General features: G+C 35.4%; 1 protein-coding gene across 3 annotated transcripts in view; it reads left to right on the forward strand.

Annotated features, from left to right (window-relative positions):
- NBEA (neurobeachin) overlaps positions 1–21,585 on the forward strand; it is a gene marked incomplete at its 5' end in the record, with an annotated part of 627,381 nt that overhangs the window by 272,318 nt on the left and 333,478 nt on the right. The gene's annotated exons all lie outside the window — the stretch shown is intronic.

Here is a 21,585-nt window from a genome sequence, read left to right on the forward strand (position 1 = left end):
GAAAAAAAATTCATTTCCCTGAAGACTGTAAAAGGAACATGGAACAGTTCTTTGCTCAAAAAAATAAAAAAGTTTTGGGAAGATGGAATTATGAAGTTGCCTGAAAAATGGCAGAAGGTAGTGGAACAAAAGGGTGAATACGTTATTCAATAAAGTTCTTGGTGAAAGTGAAAAATGTGTCGTTTTACTTAAACTGAAGGCTGTTTTTGGCCCACCCAATACCAAGTGCTGGGGAGAATTTGGAGCAACTGGCACTCTCACCCACGGCTTTGAGAATGCAAAGGGGCAGTCACTGAGGAAAATGGTTTGGAAGTTTCTTATTAAGTTAAACAGTCACTTATCATATGACCCAGTAATCCCATTCCTTGAAATTTTCCCTAGAGAAAATGAAAACTTACCTTCACATAGAAACCTATACATGAATGTTCATAGCAGCTTTATTTGTGATAGCCAGAAGCTGGAGAAATTCAAATGTTTTTCAGTGAGTAAAAGAATAAAGGGACTGTGGTGCATTCAAACAGAAGAAAAAAGGAACAAACTACTGATAAACCTTACTGCTTGGATGAATCTCATCAAAATTATTGTGTGGAAGAAAAACTCATCCCAAGGGTTGTGTACGTTATGTTTCCTTTTTATTTTTATTTTTTGAACATTCTCCATACAGATCAGTGGTGGTCAGGGTTTATGTGTGGGAAAGGGTATCACTGTAAAGGAATTTTTCAAAGGATTTCTTGGGCTGATGGTGATACATGGATCAATACATGTATTAAATCTCATAGAAATTTACACGCAAAGTAAAAATGTCAGTTTTAATCTATAATAATTTAAAATTAAAATGTTGAAATCACTGTCAGGAAAAAAAAACATGAGTTACAAAAATAAAATTATCATCAACATTTAGTCAGAAATTATTGCAAACCAGAAAATAATGGAACATCTTTCAAGTGTTGATAGAAAAGACTTCCAACCTGAAATTCTTTGTCCAGTGAAAATATTCCTCAAAAATGAAGGAGAAATAAAGACTTTTTCACACAACAGAAGATGTTAAAATTCATTGCCAACACAGCAATGAGTAAATTTTTTCAAGCAGAGGGTTAATGATACCAGTTGGAAACTTAGATACACACAAAGGAGAATGTAAGAAATAGTTAATATAGGGGTATATATGAAATATTTTTTTCATTTTCAGTTGATGCAGGAAAATCATTTATTAAAATTCAATACCCATTCATGATAAAATCTCTGAGAAAAATAGGTCCCAAAGGGAACAAACCTAACCTAAAATTGGTATTTATGAAAAACTGAAACTAATGTTATACTTAGTGAAAAACCAAGTGAAATTGGGAATAAGGGAAGGATTTTGCCTCTCACCACTTTAACTCAACATTTTACTGTATGATCTTAAGTAGTACAGTAAGTCAAGGAGTAAAAATAATAGACATACAGATTTGGAGAGGTGGAAGTAAAACTGTTTTTGATTGCAGTTGAAATTATCACGTATGTAGAAAATCCTAAGGATCTCGTGCATTGCTGATTCAGAATATAAAAGGGTACAACTTTGAAAAACAGTTTGGCAATGTTTTATCAACAGTCACGTAAAATTTGATCCAGGAATTCCACTACAGTTATCATTCAAGTAAAACACACATATGTCCACATAAAGATACAAATTTTCATACAAAAATTCTTAATAAATAGAAATAGAAAAATTATATTCATTAAAAAAATGGGTAAGCAAATGCTTGTATGTCCATATGATAGATTACTGCTCGGAAATTAAAAAAAAAAAAAAGTAAAACTACTGATACTCATAGCAAAATGCATGAATTTCAGAAACATCATGCAAGAGAAGCCTGGCTTAAACGAGTTCGTATCGTATGATTTCATTTTTACAAAACACTGGCGCAGAAGAAATCTTTTGTGTAGAACGCAGTGGTTGTCTGGGGTTAGGGATGCAGAGAAGACTGAGTAGGAATAGGCACAAAGGAAATTTGCGGGGAGCAGGTTGTACTGGTGGCTAAATAGATGTGTAAATTTGTCTTTACTCAAAGAAGTGTACATTCAAAATTGTCAAATTGTATTTTATGTAAACTGTCTTTCTATAAAGTTGAATTAAAATAGAAAAATAACTTAGGTGTTAAAAATGAGGGCTGAAAATTTATTCTTACTACATGAAAGTGGAAAATATTATGCAGAAGTCAAGAGGAGGAAGACTAAAACCAGACCACTTGATTTCATGAAACGTATCCTTTGGTTACCTTGGAGACATTTCAGAAGAATAGTGGAAACAGATACTGGATTGCCAAAGGCAAACATTTTGGGGAAAAAAATGACTAAACATAGACCACTTGTTGGAAAAATTTGACAGTGAAACAAGAGAGTAAAATTGATAGACATTCAAGTGAGTATGGACAATTTTATTCATGGAGGAGAAATCTATGTCTGTTAGGAGACAGAGGGAAAAAAAAACCCGAAACATTGGAGATGTAAAAATAAAGATGCTTGATAGGTATAAGAGAAATAGTGCAGAAAGGACATCATGAATCAAGAAGGGCTCACACCAAATATAGAAATTCACTTTGGAAGGGAACAGGGACACTTCTGAGCTTAGAAGAATAATTTATAGAATAGGAATGGATGTGAGTTGAGGGAAATGTAAATGGAATTTTCTGCATCTGTTAAATTCACAATTTATCTGCAAGGATGTTCTCATTCAGTTTTAGTTGATTCTGTGTTCAAAAGCATAGCTCTTTTTGTATTGCCCTAATCGCTGAGCATCTTTTCCAGATTACTTTTTGCTTACAAATTAGTAGAATTTAAGTTGTCCAAAAAATAACACAAATGTTTACTAAATGTAGATGTTAACAAAGATTTTTCCATCATAGGTAACTTCTAACATGAAAACAATACCCTCTAAAAAGAGAAATCATACTCTTTCATCACAAATAAAATATTTCAAACTGCCCAGTTTAGTATTTCAATATGGAAGTCTCCTTTTAGCCAATAAAGATGATTAAAGCAAAGAAGACATGATTCATCAAAGAGAATGGTTTTACTAAAGTCCTCAAACCAATATTAGTTTTTCATTCACTAAAATTATTATGACTCTTATCATATATTCTTGACTAGCTGAGCTGGAACTACATTCCAACAACCTAATATAAAATCAAGGAATGATGAAACGTCAGAGAAACCTTATTTACCAGAAGAATTTCCTGAATATAGTATATCAAGTATATTGGTATATGTAATATACTATATTAAGTGTTCTGTAGTATACTATAGAAATATAGTCAGAGGTAACACATCATCTCCTAGGCTCCCAGGGGAGAAATTAGAAGTAAAGCATACAGGCATGAATCTTCTTCACAGAGATAGGAGATATGAATAACAGCATATAAATCAAGAATAGACCATGAAATTGAATATTATTGGCCTAAATGTGTAGCCTGAATTTAAACGTGGGGAAACTTTTTTTAAATTTGGGGAGAGAAAAGCAATCTGGATACCAAAATTAGGAAGTTTTGAGGTGCAAGAAAGCTGTGAACTGTTGTAGATGAAAGGATACTAATAAGCTATGACAACTGAATGTAGTGCATGATCTTTGTATCTTGGATTAAAAAAGAAGCTTTAAAAAAAGTAGACCATGTGTGGCCATCTAAAAGTGGTATATCGGAACTACTTACTACAGGAATAACTGAATATGAAGAATCTGTCATCAGTAGCAGATAAATGTATCCCTAAGAAATGGATTGTCTACCTTGATATGGTGTTTGGGAAATATTTTTGTTTCACGAAATAATAGATTGTAGTTACCTGTGTCATATATTTCATAACATAATTTTAGAAGGGAACAGTTTTCTCTTTTGTTCTAATAAAGTTAAAGTATTCATATAAATTTTCATGCAAACCAGAACGTTTTCAGAAGAGAAAATGCCCATATTTAGAATTACACGCAGGCTGGTATCAGCTTGCATTATCTGGGCAAATCACTACATATGGATGCTCTAGATCAATTAATAACATGAAGCAAAGGTCTGTATATTCCATGGAATATAGAATATTGAATAACAAGTCTGTTTTTGGAGGCTACACATGTAGTTTATATTGAGGCAGAAAATAACTTATTTTTATACTGTGAAAATTGCCTGCATACTGATTTAGATATAATGTCTATACATATGCTAAACTACATGGGACCTTCCAGAAACTAAGCTTGAAATCACTATAGGCGTTTATTTTTTCACCCTCTCAGATGTTTATGCACATTCAAGAAATAAACAATTGGGAAAGAAAAACTAAATTGGAAAATTTTAAAGAGAAAATACACTGCTGAGTACTTACAGTGGTTATATTTTCCAGCCATTTTATATTCTTATGGACATTATATAGTTATAATATGTAATTAGTTCACAGTGTTTATACTGAGTTCATTTAGTAACTGATGGCCCTCTGTATCCTTAAGTTGCTCTAAGGCAAATCCACCTTTTTTTTAAACTTCTGATTGTTTTAGATTATGAAATATGTTATAAATATTCTTTTAATTTTATAATATTAACTTACATACTTTAAAAACTTGAGAATATTATTTTTTTTCCTTCTGTTTTTTTTTTTTTCTTTTTTTTTTTTTTTTTTTGCGGTATGCGGGCCTCTCACTGTTGTGGCCTCTCCCGCTGCGGAGCACAGGCTCTGGACACGCAGGCTCAGTGGCCATGGCTCACGGGCCCAGCCGCTCCGCGGCATGTGGGATCTTCCCAGACCGGGGCACGAACCCATGTCCCCTGCATCGGCAGGTGGACTCTCAACCACTGTGCCACCAGGGAAGCCCTTCCTTCTGTTTTAATAGATTCATGGAAAGCATGCACTCCACAAGGGCTCTAGGACCTGCCAGAGGACCTAGCATTAGCTATGTACCCAAAACACACTTGTGGATGGATAAGTGGATGGTAGAACAAATGAAATTGTTTTCTATAGTCAAGTAGATTCTAGTAATTGGTCTGAATGATAAAAGAGAGGGGCTTAATTTATTTAATTTGAAACAAGCAAAAAGCAAAAATCCCTTGGTTGCCTTATTCCAACGTTGTCTGAGGACTTCACGAGTGATGGTTATAGTAACTAATTTTTAATATTGACCATGAAATAATATATTTCAGTACAGTACTCCCAAGTTTTGTTTATATCCCAGAAAGCTGATATTTATCCTGATATTGCTTTGTTCCCAACTATATTCCTAAAACAAAATTTTGTAAAATAACAGTACAGCATACACAGAAACAGAATTTGGGTGCATGTTAGTCAGGTTTAAACCTGGAAGGGAAACCAGGTATGTAAGGGAAGTGAAGATACCAGGGCCAGAAGAATGTATATCTGTTCATGACCACTGTTGAAGATTGTGGAAAGGCAGAGACACTGACTTTGCCAAATACATATATTCTAGAGAAAAAGAAACTAGATCCTAGTCATCTACAGAAGAATTTTGAAAAGGGGGAGAGAAAATCAAAATATGATTAAGATACTGTCTGTCAGTTGTAGACAGCAAGGTTTAAATAGGAGAGTCTGGAGGCAGAAAGAGCAAATAAGATTTTATTGAATAAATCTAGTGTTTCAATAAAGGTCTAATGCGAACAAAAAAAAAGATTTTAAAAAGACAGTTGAAAGACAATTTCAACTCAGATAAAGTATATAAAAGTGAGGCTTTTTTTTTCTCCCCTTAATGCCTGTTTTATCATTGCGAATTTGACGTGTTCATAGCAAAGCGGTGCAACATAATCGTCCATTTTATGTTCAAAACTAATCCCTGCGAAACAACTACCATCCTTTATTGGGACCACTGTAAAAAGGAAATACTTAAAGGCTACGAGTGAAAGCCCTATGAACTCACAGGGCAGATGCTGTAAATGATTTTAATCTGTATACTACCACCACGTACTGCCTGTTGGATTACTACTTCTCATTCTTGTTTTCAAGTACAGAATGAAATAGAAATCTGATGCCTATATAACTTACCAAGAACCCATACTTTTCTATATCATTTTTCTCACATCATGCAACTACTCTGCTAGTCCCAGTTTAGCCCAGTAAGACATAAAGGAAGTACTTAGAATCATGGATATTCAGGCCAGAAAGAAATATAGGTGTCCTTTAGTGTAGGAATCAGCAAACTTTTTCCATATGGAGCCCAAAAGCAAATACTTTAGCCTTTGCATACAGTTTCTGTCATAACTTCTCAACTTTGCCATTTTAGTGAGGAAGTAGCTGCAGACAATATGTAAAGCAATGAGCTTGGCTATGAAATTTGAATATTCAACATTTGAATATTTTATGTTTCAAGTGTCATGAAATATACTTCTTTCTTTTTTTTTTCCCAACCATTTCAAAATGTAAAAACTATCCTTAGCTTTGAGGCCATGTAAATACAGGAGGCAGGCCAGCTTTAGTGACATTCAGACTGCAGCTTGTGATCCATTGATGATATGGCATAATCAGTAAAGCATGCCCTGACAGGATTTTTAATGGCATGCCATGACATAGCATAGCAGAGATCAGAGTATCTGCACACAGTGAGAGGAAGTGATATTCTGTGAAACATTTGTTTCAATTATATATAGTAGATCTGGATGTAAAATGTATCGCTTTAGATTGTAGTTAAAAAAAAAAAAGTTTCAATATCATTAATCTGTTGTTTACCAGAGAAGATTTTTAGTGTCAAGAGAGGCAAATGTCTTAGCTTAAGTTTACACAGCTATTTAGTTTGTATTCTGAAACCATGCCTTCAGATTTTCAGTTTAGATCTTCTCTGAGTTAATTAAAAACTTGATTCAGATTAAGGAATTCTGTAATGCTAATAAAATTGCCTAGTTCTGAGATCTCAGGATAAGCCCTAATATTTTAGAATGAAGTGGGAGAACCAACTGATTTGTTACTAAATTCAGATATTTAAAAATACCTGCATTGTATTTTAAACACCACCACAACTAAAGAGAATATACACAGGCAGACTTTTTCCTGGTCCATGATCTCTGCTGTCCAGATATGTTGTTCCTTGTCTCTGGTTTCAAGGATTGAGGTCAGGCCCAGGGCATGTCACCCTTGACCATCAGTCTCCAGTCTGTCCTTCTCAGGTATCAAAACACAGTTTTCCACATTACAGATGCCCTTTAATTAGGTAGAGTTGCTACAGTTTAGGTGGACCCCAGATCACAAGAGAAATAAGCCCTTTCTGCAGTAACTCTTTCCCCAGAAATCTTCTCATTTGCCAAGTGAGCATCTTTGGTTTCATGTAACTATTTCCTAGAACCCACCTTGTACCATCCTGATATTTTTCCTACAAATAGAGTCTATTTCATTATGTCCCTCAGAAATTGTAGTACTAATATAAGCTTATTATTTCTTGTCCTATTATTGCAAAGGGCAGTGGGATAATATTCCATCTTTAATTTTTCTACTGTATAATAATGCAAATCAAGATTGTATAATTTTTTATACATGGTGAGATTCTGATCAAGTAATAATATTTTTCTATTTTAGCTATTCTTAAGCCAGTTCATAAAATGGTTACCTTTGTGGGCTTTCACCAGAGGTCTAAGCTTTTCCCCCTATGTCTCCTTTAACGTTTATTTTCCTGGGTAACTTCTTTGTCCGTACTACTTTCTTTTGTATATACGTTGCCCCTCCATGTAGAATCTGTGCTTTCAATCTATTTTTGCTTCATATCCAGTAACAGAATTTACTGGATTGCATGTAAAATCAATATAAACTCTACTGTACATAATAGAATCCATGAAAGATACCATTTGGACTTGTGATACCAGTTTTAACTGCTAAAGGATTATCTTCTCCTCCTTCTCCCTCCAGAAGTACAACCTGTGACTCATGATATACATGTTACTATCTCAAAAATGTTGTTCTCTCTACTCAGTAGGGTTGTTCTAGTTATACTAAACCCAACCAAAGGTAATCTTTCTTATTAAGGATATTATTTTGACTTTGAAACTAGTTACTTAAAAAGATTAAACAGATTATTTCAATAGCTGTACTTTGCAACATTTAAACTCGAAAATATTCTCACATTAGTTGTGCTTTCTATTAATGTATTTGTTTTGATATATGGAGAAATCTTGCAGTTTTATATTCTGTCAACAGAGGTAGTTTTTTACTGTCAAATTAAACAGATTCTGTTTTACAAGTTGAAATATTCGTGATTGCTGATCTTGGAGTGATCTCTAAGTCAATTTTTCCCAAGAAATTAATAACTGTTCATTATTTTAGGTTACATGTTTCATTTTGTTATTAATTTCACCATTTTCCATATTTCCAATTTCACCATATTATAATCACAATAAGAATTATTTTAATTACATCATTTATCTTGTTTACCAAGTCAATATCCTGTAATGGTTCTGAGATAACACTTCTTTTCTTCACACTAAACTGATCAGTTTATCTGTTGTGTCCTCCATTAGAATGCAGGATTCTCTAGCACATGGAACACATCTGTTTCATATCTGTGCCTTGTGTACAGTTAAGTATGCAGTGCTGTTTTTAGAACTGAATCATTAAATGTCTTTACTTCTTGGGAATGACTAGCTCCTTACTTTTTGTCAGACATTTTTTATTACCATTTATTTGACTCCACTTTGTAGATATCCCAGTTCATACTGATTAAAAAAATGACTGTTTGCTGGAAAAACTGGACAGCTACATGTAAAAGAATGAAATTAGAACACTCCCTAACACCATACACAAAAATAAACTCAAAATGGATTAAAGACCTAAATGTAAGGCCAGACGCTCTAAAACTCTTAGAGGAAAACATAGGCAGAACACTCTATGACATAAATCACAGCAAGATCCTTTTTGACCCACCTCCTAGAGAAATGGAAATAAAAACAAAAATAAACAAATGGGACCTAATGAAACTTCAAAGCTTTTGCACAGCAAAGGAAACCATAAACAAGACCAAAAGACAACCCTCAGAATGGGAGAAAATATTTGCAAATGAAGCAACTGAAAAAGGATTAATCTCCAAAATTTACAAGCAGCTCATGCAGCTCAATGTCAAAAAAACAAACAACCCAATCCAAAAATGGGCAGAAGACCTAAATAGACATTTCTCCAAAGAAGATATACAGGTTGCCAACAAACACATGAAAGGATGTTCAACATCACTAATCATTAGAGAAATGCAAATCAAAACTACAATGAGGTATCACCTCACACCAGTCAGAATGGCCATCATCAAAAAATCTACAAACAATAAATGCTGCAGAGGGTGTGGAGAAAAGGGAACCCTCTTGCACTGTTGGTGGAAATGTAAATTGATACAGCCACTAGGGAGAACAGTATGGAGATTCCTTAAAAAACTAAAAATACAACTACCGTATGACCCAGCAACCCCACTACTGGGCATATACCCTGAGAAAACCATAATTCAAAAAGAGTCATGTACCACAATGTTCATTGCAGCTCTATTTACAATAGCCAGGACATGGAAGCAATCTAAGTGTCCATCGACAGATGAATGGATAAAGAAGATGTGGCACATATACACAATGGAATACTACTCAGCCATAAAAAGAAACGAAATTGAGTTATTTGTAGTGAGGTGGATGGACCTAGAGTCTGTCATACAGAGTGAAGTAAGTCAGAAAGAGAAAAACAAATACCGTATGCTAACACATACATATGGAATCTAAAAAAAAATGTTTCTGAAGAACCTAGGGGCAGGACAGGAATAAAGACGCAGATGTAGAGAATGGACTTGAGGACACTGGGAGTGGAAAGGGTAAGCTGGAACAAAGTCAGAGAGTGGCATGGACATATATACACTACCAAATGTAAAATGGATAGCTAGTGGGAAGCTGCTGCATAGCACAGGGAGATGAGCTTTGTGACCACCTAGAGGGGTGGGAGGAGGGTGGGAGGGAGATGCAAGAGGGAGGAGATATGGGGATATATGTATACGTATAGCTGATTCAGTTTGTTAATAAAGCAGAAACTAACACACCATTGGAAAGCAGTTATACTCCAATAAAGATGTTAAAACAAAAAATAAGTGTTATTTGTAGTAGATCTGTTATTGCAAGAAGAATTAGAAGAAATAAAAGCACCATTTACTTTAATAAGTGGGTCTAATATTTTATGCTGAAGTGTTATTTTTTTAAATGCAAAGCAATTCACATACTGACTTCTCTACGGTATCGTTATCAGACTGTATTCTGGTACATATATAACCATATAATTTGACTCTGAATTGTGGATGGGTGTGAGTTGGATATAGAGTTTTCTGGTATAGGCAAAATAATCTTGTTAATTTAGTGATCTATACTTTTTTGCTTATATAATCCTTGTCAAATAATCGCAATAAACTACTGCTTAGATGGAGTATATACTTAAAATAATTTCTGTGACTTTTGGCAGTATCTTAAATGTTGTTAAAATGAAGGAATTTCTGAGTTGTTTCAAGTTCCAAAAACTTTTTAGTTCATTCTTAAGAATGAATAAAACTGGACTGCTTATTCATCCCTATTTAATTTTTTTTTTTTTTTTTGTGGTACGCGGGCCTCTCCATGTTGTGGCCTCTCCCGTTGTGGAGCACAGGCTCCGGACGCGCAGGCTCAGCGGCCATGGCTCACGGGCCCAGCCGCTCTGCGGCATATGGGATCTTCCCGGACCGGGGCACGAACCCGTGTCCCCTGCATCGGCAGGCGGACTCTCAACCACTGCGCCAACAGGAAAGCCCAATATTTTGTTTTAAATGGAGGATTCAGTAAAGAAAATTCAGCTTGAGTCAAATTGGAGAATTTATTGCTTTGAGCACAGATAAGGAGTTCTCTGAAAGTCTAGCTTGTTTTCTCTGAGTGCTTCAACAATTTAAGCCTTAATAAAGCTTAAACTTTATTTAAGTTTATAGGCTTAAATAACAATAAGCTGTTAGCAACTTTATTGGATAAAGTTAATGTACTCTTGAAAATAAGTGAGGTTCAGCTGACTGACCTCTACTTGAGCTTACTTTATCCTGTAGCCTTTTTTTCCCCTTTTTAGGCTTAATCACAATATTTATCAAATAATTTCCTTTTACTAATTATTTTCTTAGTTTTTATCTTTGACTTTATGAATGTATTAAGAAAAGTGATGCATAGTATTTCCATTGTGCATTATATAAGTATTTAAAAGAAAAATAACCAGTGTTTTTCTGAATATAAAAATAAAGAACTTAAAGGTGTGTATTACTAAAAAGCAATTTTAAATTTAGTTACATTTGAGAACCTAAAATTATTAAATGTACTTATTTGAGAATATAAATAAATGAAAGTCAGAATTTCAGTAGTTTGGAACTATTATTACACAAATCATTCATTTATACACACTATGTCTAAAAGGAGGATCCCATATCTTATGGAATACGAATTATTGTTTTATTTTTAATAAGTAGGCATTAGTATAGCCATTTAATTCAACTCTATGTGATTTAACTGTAAAACTATTTATCTTGCTTTTTTTGATTATTAATATTTCTTGAAATGAAATACATGTTTAAGAGATATATAGTATTCTTAATAATAATTCAGGATCAGAGTCTTTCTTGGGTAATGTCAAAATTTGAACCAGACATAGTTTAGTAGTTTTAGAATTTAATAGAGACTTTTGGAATTTGAAGCAGCACAGGGAGAATAGAAGAAAGTTGATGCAGAGGAGTGATATAGGAATAGCAATTCGTTCTATAATTAAATTTAACCCAAAGAGAATTGAGGGATCCAGATGATTTACGATAGTGAAAATGTCTCTTATTTCCCTTATTTCATCCTTATTCATTGCTGTTGCGATTAAATCAGGAAGTTAAGGAAAGGGCAAGACACTCAGGTTAATCACTTCTGTAGTGGAAACTTGAGTCTAATACTATGGATAAAAGTTTTTAATAAAAACCTCAACAATAGTTGTTTTAAGTTATTTGGAGGCATAGTGCCTTATTATAATTTCTTCAGTATAATACTCTCCCTGGACACCTTCATATGTTTATTTATGTGCCTTATTTTTATAACCGGGCTTTCACTCCTTGAGATCAAAGACAGTGTCATCTCTGTGACACAGCGGTGGCTTACTTATAGTCCCTAAAATAAATTATTTAAATGAAAATACCTCAAGAGACAGCCAACCCAAAACTTAATCAGTCCCAAGTGATTGTGAAATTATAATCTATTGTTTAGTATGTGTAAATGTAAAATGGTATTTCCATGGAATGTGCAAAGAGAAGTGCAAGTCACATGGAGACAAAAAAAAAAGTGACATTGAATAACAAGAATTTGCCGGAACATCTTCCTTGATATGACATTTTTGATGGGCTAGCACAAACATGGATTCTAAAGAATTCTAAAAAAGAGTAAATTTACAACAGTGTTTCACATTTTACAGGTGTTGATAATAATGCCAGGAGAATATTCTCTTCAGCTCAGCTCACTCACAGTCAGAGCATGAGCAAATGTCTATGCAGGACCTATCACTGTAACTTCAGTTTTTTATTGTAATCTATCATTCTGTGGAGGAATAATCTATAAAAGAGTGTTAGGAACTTAAGTTCTACCACTATGCAAAAATTCTTAGCAGAAGCAAAACTATAAAAAAGAAAAAATCTCCACAGCCAATAAGATTCCTAGGCTATATCAACACAATGGCCAAAAACAAACAAGCAAACAAAAATTGAGTTTATTTCAATAAATGAGTCAAAATGACGGTATTATGTAACTACAGTTACAGTTAATCTTGTTTCTGAGCAATCTGAGCATTCTAGATTTACAATTTAAAAGCACTTAGCCAACCATTCTCATATGGAAATAGATTTTTAGTTTGAACATGTGGAATTTCCATGGGAAAAGTCACAATATCAAATTACTTTGAGGTTGCAGTTAATATATTAGTATTAATATCTTTGTTAATCTTTCAAAATATTTCATGTAAGAGAGTACCACTAATTTCTGACTCTTAAAAAGCAAAGTCACATTTCTTTTATTTTAATAAATGCCTAAAATCCATATTCAAAACCTTAGAGCTTGGGACTTCCCTGGTGGTGCAGTGGTTAAGAATCTGCCTGCCAATGCAGGGGACACGAGGTCGAGCCCTGGTCCGGGAAGATCCCACATGCCGCGGAGCAACTAAGCCCGAGCACCACAACTATTAAGCCTGTTCTTTAGAGCCCGCGAGCCACAACTACTGAGCCCACGTGCCTCAACTACTGAAGCCCGCGCGCCTAGAGCCCTTGCTCCACAAGAGAAGACACCGCAATGAGAAGCCCGCGCACTGCAACGAAGAGCCTGCTTGCCGCAACTAGAGAAAAGACCACGCGCAACAATGAAGACCCAATGCAGCCAAAAAATAAAATAAGTAAATAAATTTATATAAAAAAATAATAACCAGCCCATATTTAAAAAAAAAACAAAACTTAGAGCTCGATGTGTTTCGTAATTCAGATATTTCAGGATTTAGGAAAAATAATAGGTGCTTATATATGTATTTCATAACATCTTCATGGACTTAAATACATTAATATATTTTCAGTAATACATAGGGATAGTCATGCTAAGTAGAATAAAGTTTGTAAATAGCGTCATATTATTTAGGTGAAATTTTGCTGATGATTGACGTTATGACAATCTTACGAGAAAGCTTTTTTCAGAGCTTTTTGTATTTTGGAATTATAAAGTATCATAGGCATACATCTAAAATAATTTCCCCTGCAGTTTTAAAAATCTGTAGGATGTATGTACAAGTATGTGTGCCCATGTATGTGTTCTCTCCCTCTCTCACATTCACACACACACACACACACACACACACACACACACACCCCCCTATGGGTGAGGAAATAGTTTTATTGGAAGACGGCCAAGCTCATTTGATTATGCGTTGTCTCTGGCTGCTTTTGCCCTACAATGGTGAGAGTTGAGTAGTTGTGACAGAAATTTATTATTGTCCCCTGGCCCCCATCCCCAAAGCCTACGTATTTTATCTGAGTCTTTACAAAAATGTATGCTGACCCCTAATGTATATGATACATCCAGAGACTTCAGTTTTATTTCTATTCTGAAGACAGTAAGACTGCCATAAATTTGTGATAACCTAGTTTTTAAGTGAACTAAAGTAAATCAATGAATGAATGAACTCTCACTGTTTCTGCAGTATTTTGAAGGTGTTTTTTTAAAATTTTCAATTAAAATTTGTAATCTAAATACAAAAATAAGCTGTAATGGTTTAATTACATTTAAAAAAGCTTTTTTTAGTAAATGAGCTTAATGTTATTTTAGTTTCTTGAAGATAACATTACAGTTGTTTTCATTTGTAGTGCAGTTTTAAATCAAACTCTCTGAAACATAAAGGCAAATCTTAAAATGTCCAATCAAAATAGTATGTAATACTACTGTCATACAGAGTGAAATAAGTCAGAAAGGGAAAAACAAATACTGTATGCTAACACATACATATGGAATCAAAAAAAAAAAAAAAAGTCAGAAGAACCTAGGGGCAAGACGGGAATAAAGATGCAGACCTACTAGAGAATGGACTTGAGGATACGGGGAGGGGAAGGGTAAGCTGGGACAAAGTGAGAGAGTGGTATGGACATATATGCACTACCAAACTTAAAATAGACAGCTAGGGCTTCCCTGGTGGCGCAGTGGTTGAGAGTCCGCCTGCCGATGCAGTGGACATGGGTTCGTGCCCCGGTCTGGGAAGATCCCACATGCCGCGGAGCGGCTGGGCCCGTGAGCCATGGCCACTGAGTCTGCGCGTCCGGAGCCTGTGCTCCGCAACGGGAGAGGCCACAACAGTGAGAGGCCTGGGTACCACAAGAAAAAAAAAAAAAAAAAAAAAAAAAAAAAATAGATAGCTAGTGGGAAGCAGCCGCATAGCACAGGGAGATCAGCTCGGTGCTTTGTGACCACCTAGAGGGGTGGGATAGGGAGGGTGGGAGGGAGGGAGATGCAAGAGGGAAGAGATACAGGGACATATGTATATGTATAACTGATTCACTTTGTTATAAAGCAGAAACGAACACACCATTGTAAAGCAATTATACTCCAATAAAGATGTTAAAAATAAAAAAAAATAGTAATACTACCTAGACACATATTAATATTATAGCAGTAACAGTAAAAATTCAAACCATTATTGTTATTTCAGAGGATGTTTATTTAATATTGGTTTTTTTGTTTGGTTTTAGTTTTTCAGTTTTAAGTTAGAAAGCCACAGTTTGCTAATTGTTACGTTTTTGACCTTAATAAGTTTAGATGACTTAAATGGTAACACTGAAAGTAATTTTTTACCGTCAGGAGAATATCACAGTGATGAAATAGAAAAATAAATTTCATGTTTCAGGTAAAAAAGTAAAAGAAATGTAAAAAACATAGGAAATTGATATTATGTGGATAAAGATGTGTAAGCATTGCAGAAGTCACAAGAGATACATACTTTATAGTTATACACTGTATCTCAGAATGCCGCATAACACAATGTGAAAGCTATACAGAGCAGAGAATTTCAAAGACACTGCCAGCTGCACACCACTGAAACTAAAGCAAGTGAAGGGTAGTGAGCATGCAAACTTTCTTTCAAGGTCTGTAGTTCTTATTCAACATTTATTATTAAAATGAAGCTATTTCAACTATTTCAGTGCCATTAATGTGTACTAATTTTGGAACTAAGAAAAGTTAAAATCATTAGAAAGTTATTTAAAAACTAAATTGTCCTGGGCAGACTTGATATTTAAAATTCAAATTATCAGAATAGTCATGTCTATTCGATGGAAATTAAATTAGCATATTTTATTATGAGGAGAAAGAGAAAAACTAGATCTTAAAACTGTACTGGTGCTTGCTTCGGCAGCACATATAGTAAAATTGGAACCATACAGAGAAGATTAGCATGGCCCCTGTGCAAGGATGATATGCAAATTCGTGAAGCGTTCCATATTTTTTTGTTATAAAGCAGAAACTAACACACCATTGTAAAGCAATTATACTCCAATAAAGATGTTAAAAAAAAAAACTGTACTGGTAAGATTACTACTGGTAGTTTGCTAGTGGGACTCATAATAACTCCACAGTTTTGTCCAATGCCATGTTATCTGTGCAATTTATTTATATCAGGTTTGTCAGGGTTATAGCATCCATACCTAAAAAACAAATAATCTTAAATATCAAAATTAATTTTTTTGCCTATATTCTAAATTTTGTCTGGGATGAAACTCACTTTCTTTCTGCAAACCTGCTCCTTCATTTATTTTCCTTTCTCACTTAAAGGTTTTATTCACACTTTGCTCCTTTACCCTGTCCTTTAATGTCATATTCAGTTATCCAGAGTATTTTATTGTCTTCTCCAAAATGTCTTTCAAACTGTCTCTGCTTGCATTGCTGCCGCCTTCAGCTCAGGTTTTCATCATCTTGACTAGACAGTTCCTATTCCACTGACAGAAGCGATCTTCCCAAAATAGATCAAATTCTGTCTGCCCCTGCTTAAAATCCTTCAGTGGCTTCCTGTTGCCGGTAGGAATAGGATGCCATAGATGGCTCTCTTTCCTCTCTTCCTCCATCTTCATTTCACCACCTTCCATCCTCTGCACTCCGCAGTATAGCATTCCAATTCCATTTTACTAGCAATGTCATGCTTCTTTATACCTCTGATGTTTCTCTGTCACCTCGGATGACTTTCCTTTTTTCCTTTTTTTGCCTAGATAGAGTTAGCATCATCCAACTCAGATGTCACACTCCCTATAAATTCTCCTCAGCAGAGCTGCTCACTACCCTTTCTGTGTGTCTAACACTCTGTACTCTCTGTGTCCTTCCTACGATTCTGTGTCATGATTATTTGTTTATATAAACTCCCACTTTCCTCACTTCTTTTTAAACTTAGCACCTGGTGGGGTATCTGGCACATAAGACACAAGTTCAATAAATGCTTTTTATTACTCAGCCATAAAAAGAAATGAAATTGAGTTATTTGTAGTGAGGTGGATGGACCTGGAGTCTGTCATACAGTGTGAAGTTAAGTCAGAAGGAGAAAAACAAATACTGTATGCTAACACATATATACAGAATCTAAGAAAAAAAAAAATGTCATGAAGAGCCTAGGGGTAGGACGGGAATAAAGACACAGACCTACTAGATCATGGACTTGAGGATATGGGGAGGGGGAAGGGTAAGCTGTGACGAAGTGAGAGAGTGGCATGGATATATATACACTACCAAACATAGGGTGGATAGCTAGTGGGAAGCAGCAGCATAGCACAGGGATATCAGCTCGGTGCTTTGTGACCTCCTGGAGGGGTGGGATAGGGAGGGTGGGAGGGAGGGAGACGCAAGAGGGAAGAGATATGGGAACATATGTATATGTATAACTGATTCACTTTGTTATAAAGCAGAAGCTAACACACCATTGTAAAGCAATTATACTCCAATAAAGATGTTAAAAAAATAAATAAGTAAAAATAAATGCTTTTTGAATGAATTGCGCTCTTGTTCTTAAAAAAATACTCTTATTTTTCCTTAAAATCTTTTTTCTTCATTAACTTATATTTATTTGTATAAATATATATCAACTATATATTTCCTCAGTTAGTGATGGTTTTTAATTCATTTAACTAAAGTTTATTGAGAATATACTCAGCACTGCCCTAGTCATAGATGTGAATGCTCTCCTCTTTTGGAAGAGGGCCCTTGCTGAAAGAAAACTTGATGTTCCTTAGAAGATGCATCCCACCTGTAAGTATGATTCCTCTCTTGTAACCGTAACGCTTCATACGCTTCACCTCCCATCATAAGGGGCATCCTGCTAGAGATGGAATTTTTCTACACTATTTTTAAGGGTCTTAATTTGATCTTCTAATTCTACAGATGCATGAAGTCAGACCCACACATTGAATCAAATGTTTCTGACGGCTGTGTATTAAAACAGCATCACAATACCTTTCAGTATTTCTTTTATTAAAGAAAGATAGTTTTATCCCAAAGGTCAAGCTTTTAACTTAACGTTCATTTTACAATTTAGTGGGATTTGGTGAGGTTTTGTTGGTGGTGGTGGTTTGTTTGTTTTATTGGCAGAGGAGTATAGTTCTGAAAGTAGAAACTGACTTTTTACCCCTAGTAAGTGTAAACCCAAAAACACTGCCAGCGATTTATTTGGGTGGCAGTTCACTCATCTGTACCCAGTATGTGTTTGCTGCCTGGATCTGGACCACCTCAGATTTGTCTACCTAATTCAACTTCTCATGTACTTGTATCTTGCCCAGTCAGACAACGTTGAACAGTGTTTCAGTGTAGTTCACAGTATATTCAAAAGCTTGTACTAGACAGTTTCCTCACCGCTGGAGCACCTCCTATATTTTCAGGCTTCTTTCACATGTTGACTATCTACACTCCATGGGTTCACTTTATACTGGTAAGATAGTATGGTCCACAGTATTGGACTGGTATTTCTAGTCAGAATAGTTATTCTCGTGAATATACATTTCCTGGTGCAAGTGTTCTGTTAATAGGCCAACACTTCTAACTAGATTTTTGCTGGAGGGGCACATTTGTATCGCTTCCGTAGGGGATACTTCTTAATTGACAAGGTGAGAAAAGTCATCATGGAATAGGGATGCCATAACTGATCCTAGTGTCATTCCTCCCATTGTATAACTTACTCTATATTCTTCCTCTTAACTTTCAAAAACGTGTAATTTTCTTTCTTTCCATCTTTATCTATCTTTGAATTTTACTGTAGTGCTCCAGTCCCACTTTCACACCCCCCTGTATTCTAGTCAGCCAGTCGCCCAAGCTACAAAGGTCTTTTCAGAGTTTTTTCGTCCCCTGCTCCCTCTGTACTTTCTGCTTAAGCTTTTGGTCCCCATGTCTGACCAACATATGCTACCTTCTCCAAGAAAACTATCAAAATCACCCAAGTTGGAATTAACCATTATGACCTTTCTCATCGTCACATGTTGCCATCCTGTTAGTGTCAAATTATTTAAGTAGTGCTGCAGCAAACACGAAATGGCCTTTCAAGTTAAATGACTTGAATTCAGGTCCCAGTTCCACCACTTACTGTATGAAACATCTTGGGCTAGTCACTGAATCCCTTCATTTTTTTATCTCTCACATGAGGTGATAATAACTAGTTCAAAGAGTTGTTAAGAGAATCCAATGAGACAGCATATATAAGTGATTTGTAAATGATAAAGCTCTATGTAGGTCTTCCTTGGTGGTGCAGTGGTTAAGAATCTGCCTGCCAGTGCAGGGGATACAGGTCCGAGCCTAGGTCCGGGAAGATCCCATGTGCCGCAGAGCAACAAAGCCCGTGTGCCACAACTACTGAGCCTGCACTCTAGAGCCCATGAGCCACAACTACCGAGCCCCCATGCCACAACTACTGAAGCCCGCGAGCCGCAACTACTAAAGCCCACGTGCCTAGAGCCCGTGCTCCGCAACAAGAGAAGCCACTGCAATGAGAAGCCCGCACACTGCAATGAAGAGTAGCCCCTGCTCACCGCAACTAGAGAAAGCCCGCACGCAGCAACGAAGACCCAGCGCAGCCAAAGCTCTATGTAAACGTTAGATAATCTTAGATTGGAATTAAAAGATGGAGCCCTTGGGAAGGTGTAGATAGTGTTTTATTAATCTCCTGAGTGCTAACACTATCCTTTACTCATGAGGAGATATCAAATGAGTTGGTTTGATTATGAATTTGTTGCCAGATGCAAAAAGGAAAAAAAACTCAACCTGTTTCAGACATAACAATTTTAAATATTTGCCTTGTGCATATATAGCCTGAGTATAGTATCGCTAGATAAATTTGGCTTTCTTGAGCTTATGGTTAAAGTTATACCAAACCACGTTTATTACTTGCACCTTAAATTTTCAAATATAGGTGCTTTTTTATTTAGAGAATGTGCAAGGATTAGTGTCATCAGACAATGCTTGTATTTTCAATAGCTCTATTAAATGTCTCAATATCTCTAGATATCTTCAGTATCTCATATCTCTAATAAAAAATCTATTTGTTTTAGTAATATTTTTGTTAACACTTAGAAATAGTGTCAACCAAAATGATTATATAATTTTTGAAAGGTGATAAGTCTTCCAAAATTGCCTCTGCTTGTGTTCTCATTGTCAAATTTAGGTTTTGCTTGTTTGTTTTGTTTCGTATTGTTATTTTGAGTAGGATCCATTATCATTCTGTTCATTCTAATTACATCACATTAGTAAAGGTGCAAGGGTCTATTGAGTTGAAATCACAATGGCCTTTTTCAAAGTACCTAGAGTGCTGTTTGCAAACTGCAGTTTTGCTATCCTATCATTTTGTTCTCATTTCCTTTGAACAAAGCATTGATGGAGCATTTGTTTATGTTTTTCTTATGATGGAATGATAGTGTGTGTTTGGAAGAAGCATGAATATTCTTGTTACACAGCAGTTTTTTAGAAGTTCATTTAAAATTAGTCTGTGAGAAATGAATATAATTGCATGTTTTTCCTAATTTGTACAAGTTATGTATTTCAAAACTCTAGTACACAGAATATGTAGTGAAAAATTCTTTATATAATCATTCATCATATAGCCTTGTAGTCTAATCATTCTTTATACAGCTTGACAGTCTAAAATCTAAATTGATATGGAGTACAGATTTTATTTACGATCCTTTTGCTGTACATAGTCCTTTGGCCTTTTATTTAGTTTTTCTTTGTCAGAATTTCAGGTGGTTGAGTAGCCAACAGGTGATAAATGTCCCATTAATCTTTCTGACTCTAGCTCCTGAGCATGAGAATTGCTGATCAGTTGCAACAATTGTCTCTTAAATGAGCTTTTCACATCTGCCTCTTATTTCATTAGTTAACTGTCTGCCCAAAGATCTGATAAAATGGAATCCTGGTGCCTTTTTACAACTTGTTTTGTAGGTCTGTACATTAAGGATAGAGTTGTTAGCAGAATGGGCACAAAAGGGTATTTATCGACTACCTACAATAAATATACATGCTAGTGTCTGGAAGACATTTGAGACTCTTTATTGAAATCACCTTAAGAAGAAAAAATAACTGGTTTCACTTTAGTTTGCCATTTAGCAACAACTAATGTAAGATCATGGCATTTCTTACTATACAGGGCTTTTACTGATTATATTTGTCTTCATATAAAAAGAAAAAAAAAGTTAGTCTATTAATTTAATTTAGAAAACAGTTAGGGCTTCCCTGGTGGCACAGTGGTTGAGAGTCCGCCTGCCGATGCAGGGGACACGGGTTGGTGCCCCAGTCCGGGAAGATCCCACATGCCCCAGAGCGGCTGGGCCCGTGAGCCATGGCCGCTGAGCCTGCGCGTCCGGAGCCTGTGCTCCGCAATGGGAGAGGCCACAACAGTGAGAGGCCCGCGTACCACAAAAAAAAAATAAATAAATAAAAACTTAGTTAAAAATTTTAAAAAATATATTTTAAATTAGCAGACATCATGATGAATATACTCTCCTCCTACCAGAGATTGTTATGAATCCTTGGTTACATCTTTCTCTATATGTTGGCACTTTAAAAATACTAACAATTATGATCTGCCTTCTTATTATTTTATACAGCA

The sequence above is a fragment of the Leucopleurus acutus genome (genome assembly GCF_964270905.1).
Source record: "Leucopleurus acutus genome assembly, chromosome: 18".
In the NCBI taxonomy this organism is placed as follows: Eukaryota; Metazoa; Chordata; class Mammalia; order Artiodactyla; family Delphinidae; genus Leucopleurus; species Leucopleurus acutus.